The sequence below is a fragment of the Babylonia areolata genome, chromosome 2 (assembly GCF_041734735.1).
Source record: "Babylonia areolata isolate BAREFJ2019XMU chromosome 2, ASM4173473v1, whole genome shotgun sequence".
Classification (NCBI taxonomy): Eukaryota; Metazoa; Mollusca; class Gastropoda; order Neogastropoda; family Buccinidae; genus Babylonia; species Babylonia areolata.
In genome coordinates, this window is record NC_134877.1 from 16,001,969 (window position 1) to 16,006,968 (window position 5,000).

At 42.9% G+C, this 5,000-nt stretch overlaps 1 protein-coding gene across 1 annotated transcript in view; it reads right to left on the reverse strand.

Moving 5' to 3' along the window:
• Nucleotides 1-5,000, reverse strand: part of LOC143276983 (secretin receptor-like) — a 120,458-nt gene that overhangs the window by 44,135 nt on the left and 71,323 nt on the right. The gene's annotated exons all lie outside the window — the stretch shown is intronic.

The window sequence follows — 5,000 nt, forward strand, 5'->3', positions numbered from 1 at the left end:
GATTAATTCAACCAAAATAATTATTATAAAGAGCCCTGTACTTTTAGATTTAATTTGCTCATGTCGTCAAAACATGAGCTTACTCAAACAAAACGTGGCCATAAGCTTATACGAAGCATTGAAGAGATTTCGAATTGCTATTTCGTGAATGTTGTTGAATGTTGTATTAGCTATATCTGGATGACTTGTGATGTCAGTTTATCGTGTCATGTCATTTTCTTTAGTTATTTTCTTGTATGACCCCCTTCAGTAAGGGGCTTCAGCCTTTATATGAATAAAAGATCGTTATCGTCATCCTCATCGTTATCGTCATCGTTATCGTCATCTTCATCGTTATCGTCATCGTCATCGTCATCGTTATCGTTATCGTTATCGTCATCGTTATCGTTATCCCAAGTTTGACGGGAAAATCAAACTGAGTGTGTAGTTATTCGGATGAAGCGATAAACCGAGGTCCAGTGTACAGCAGGCACTTGGCGCACTGAAAAAGAACCCACGACAACAAACGGAATGTCCACTGGCAAAGTTCTGTCGAAAAAAAAAAAATCCACTCTGATATTATTCTTATTCTTTTTGCTTATAGTCCAGCTGACCGCACATGCAAATGTTCAACCGCGTCAACACAAAACTGTCACATCTATATTATAAACACACACACACACACACACACACACACACACACACACACACACACACACACACACACACTAAGACAAACCCACAAAACTCACTTCATGACACAGTAGCTCCACATGGCAAATAAGACTAGGCCATGCTCAGGACACCAGCCATTCCGCTTAATTCATCATCCCTAGATTACACAAAATCGTAAAAACAAAAAAACAAAAAAAAGGGAGAAAAAAAACAATACTTCAAAGCCAAATAAAAAAAAAATACATAAAAAGGCCATGTAGGCAAATAACACTGCAGGAATGGACAGCTAGTGCCCATCCCATTGTTTACATTTCACTACCAAATCGCCAGAGCAAAACAGTACAGATAGTACATCATAGACTGCGGAAAAGAGATAACAAAGTGTCAAGGCTTGCTTGAAAAAAAAGAAAGGGGAATGGACTGGGAAGGCAGCAAAAGGAGACAACAGTGAAGATAGAAAAAGAAAAAAAAAAAAAAAGGCAGAAACAAAGAGAGGGGATAGAAAAGAGGAAATTTCTAGCACAGAATTTCCAGAAGGTGGGTGTGCTATTTATACTGAAAGACCTCTCGGCATCCCCACAGGGGTGGGGCAGGGGGGGGTGGGGGGCGGGGGGGGGGGTGAGGGCGTCGGGGGACGGGGGGGGTGTGGGGGGGGGTGAGGGGGGGCACTCTGACAGGTACACAAAATCTGCAGGCACTCCACGCCTGACTTAACGCTGTGGGTTATGGCTGCTGGTCAGGCATCATCTGCCTCCAGATGTGATGTAGAGTATATATGGATTTTGTTGTCCAGCGCAGTGACGCCCCCCCCACCCCCCCTTGAGAAACTGAAACTGAAAACTGAAACCTCTACAACGCCCACCACCCTTCTGTCTTCTGTCGAATAGAAAAGACGGGTGACGGTGTGAGTGGAAGACTAAGAAAGGAGTAGGGGTTGTGGGGGTGTGGGGGTGGCAGGGACAGTGGTGGAGGGAACCGAGACATAACTCTTCATCTTCCGTATCCCTGGGGTGTCATCCTCCTTCACATATTTTTCTTTTCTTTTCTTTTTTTAACACAAGTACATAATACAAAAAAAGAAAAAAAAAAGAAATAAAAGAAAATAGACGTGTGTTTTTTTGTTTGTTAGTTTGTTTTTTTGTTGTTTTTTTGTTTTTGTTGTTTTTGACTCACTTGTGTAAACATAGTGAGTCTATGTTTTAACCCGGTGTTCGGTTGTCTGTGTGTGTGTGTGTGTGTGTGTGTGTGTGTCTGTGTGTGTGTGTGTGTGTGTGTGTCCGTGTGTCCGTGGTAAACTTTAACATTGACATTTTCTCTGCAAATATTTTGTCCGTTGACACCAAATTAGGCATAAAAATAGGAAAAATTCAGTTCTTTCCAGTCATCTTGTTTAAAACAATATTGCACCTCTGGGATGGGCACATTTTTTTTTTTTTTAATGAAGCCTAATTATATGCAAACTGCATTTACTGTTATATTTATATTTTTTGTATTCTCAAAACTTGGCACTTTGATCTGATATTCTGACCCAACAACAACAGCAGTCATCATTATCTTTTTTTTTTCCAAACAGGAACTTCTTTTTGCTAAGCATGGAAGTTTTATTTATTTTGCAAACGTTTTGGTGCAGATAGTAAAAAAGGGAAATTACTCTGTAATTAATGCTAGGGGACTTAATTTGCTTTAAACTGATCTTTCTCATCTTAAACATTACATTTTGAAATTATACTCAATACATAAAAAGCTTGGATTTTTTTTAAAGTGTATCACAAGTGAGTCTTGAAGGCCTTGCCTCTCTTGTTTGTTTCGTTTTTGCCCCTTACAGCCTCTTTTGAACGACCACTTCCATTTTGCGTGTCTCAAGCTACATCTCTTCACGTCTAAGGTTCTAATTTGCACATTGCTCCAAGGCAGACTATGGCCCACATAGGCATAATCTGTCTCAACATATTTTTCATGGTATCAAAAAAACAAACAAAAAAAAAACAAAACAAAAAAATCTGATATGAACGACAAACAGTGATAAACATCCCCTTCGACTTTTTATTAGCTTGTTTGATTCTGTTGAGATTTGCCAGCACGCGAGTTCATATTATATCAGTGTTCTTACTATTGATATGTTTATTCAGACTGCACCCTCCGACACCCCACCTCCCCCCAACCCCTGACCGCACCAGACCCTGCCCCCCCGCCCCCCCACTCCCACCCCCCCCAACCCACCCACCCCACCCACCCCCTTCCCATGTGTTTGTATAATGGCCTATGGCCGCTGTACAAAAAAACGTTTGTCTTGTCTTGTCTCTCCACGTCTATCTTTTTCTTCTTCTTCTTTTTTTCTTCTTTTTTGTAAGTGGGGAGGGGGGGGGGGAACACACAGTCATTGTCAGGCCCTGGTCAGGCATCTGCTTGGCAGATGTGGTGTAGCGTATATGGATTTGTCCGAACGCAGTGACGCCTCCTTGAGCTACTGAAACTGAAACTGTCAGGCCTGTGATAGGCATAATATTTGTATTTCTTTTTTTTTTATCACAACAGATTTCTCTGTGTGATATTCGAGCTGCTCTTCCCAGGGAGAGCGCGTCGCTATACTACAGCGCCACCCTTTTTTTTTCTTTTTTTTTTTTCCTGCGTGCAGTATTATTTGTTTTTCCTATCGAAGTGGATTTTTCTTCAGAATTTTGCCAGGAACAACCCTTTTGTTGCCGTGGGTTCTTTTACGTGCGCTAAGTGCATGCTGCACACGGGACCTCGGTTTATCGTCTCATCCGAATGACTAGTGAACGAAAGGAAGAACAAAAATGGAAGAGTAAGAAGAGGAGGACGATAAGAAGAAGACTGTTATACTGAACAGTACCTGAAAACACGCAACCCATTTAGACTTCTTTTTTTTCTTCTTCTTCTAAATACTCTTCAGGCTTCAGGGGATGCGGTCCATTCACTATTCCCATCGTGTACGCACACACACACACACACACACACACACACACACACACACACACACACACACACACACACACACACACGAGCACACACACACACACACACTCACACACAACACACACACACACACACACATACGGTAACACACACACACACACACACACACACACACACACACACACACACACACACACACACACACACACACACACACACACACACACACACACACACACACACACACACACACACACACACACGCTATAATTACGTCATTCGCTTCAGTCGTTCTCGCTCTTACACTCCAGACAGGCACTACCCGCTTTTCCGAAAACCGCATCCTTCACCACCAAACCTCTCACACCGTCCAAAGCCCCTCCTTACCTTCTTCCTCTTCTCCTCCCCTCCCCACCACCCCTGCCCGCCCGGATGCCTCCCACACCCCACCCCCTTGCCACCCCTTCTCTGCACCCTGAATCCCAACTCCTCAAAAAAAATTTTTTTTTTTTTTGGATAAAATGAAATGATTTTTTTTTTTTAAGTGTCGATAGGTCTTTTGGAAAGATGAAGGGATTAATGTTGTGCTGTGATCATCACATACAAGGGAGAGGACTGTGAGTGCGGAAGCAGGAATGGAAAGACAGTGTGTGAGAGAGTGGTGGGGAAAGGTTTGGGGTAAGGATGGGGGTGGGGGGGGGGGGGGATTTTCAGATATCTTGCGTCTTTGGTTGTCCCCAATTTTTCTTTTTTCTTTTCTTTTTTCTTTCCTTTTTGTGCCACACTGTGACCTTAGTAAAAAAAAAAAAAACACCCAAAAAACCCAAACAAACAAACAAATATAATAAATATATATATATATATATATATATATATCTTTCACTTGTATTGTGTGTGATGAGTTCGTGGTGAGGTCTTCGGGTGTGCTGACACGATTCATGGGAAACCAAGACACGACGTTGAGAGGGACGTATATGGATGGGTCATATTATCCGCGCGCTTTGACACCCCCGTTGAAACTGAAACTGAAAACTGATGAGACACGCTGGACGTTTGTGGGTTTTTTTTTTCACGACCAGAGGGGACCCGATCAATCAGTCTGGCTCCGCGACTGAACGGTTATCGCCGTCGTCAGCAAGAGGCCTGTTAGACGGGTGTCATGGGTGTATTAACTCACTCAGTACGGCCAGTCCTCTCTTCTCCTCTACACAGACCCCTCGGATGTCCAGTGGGTGTCTCAACGACCCAGCCTTTAGCTTCCGTCGTCAGAATTGTGGTATTCTTTGTCAACATTCACCTCTTCAGTATAAGAGCCTTCCGCTTGCAATATTTTGATGATGGTAATTGGGGTGAAACGCTGTTAACGTCGTCTCTTTCGCCGTTCGTATGGAGAGAGTTAAATCAGGACA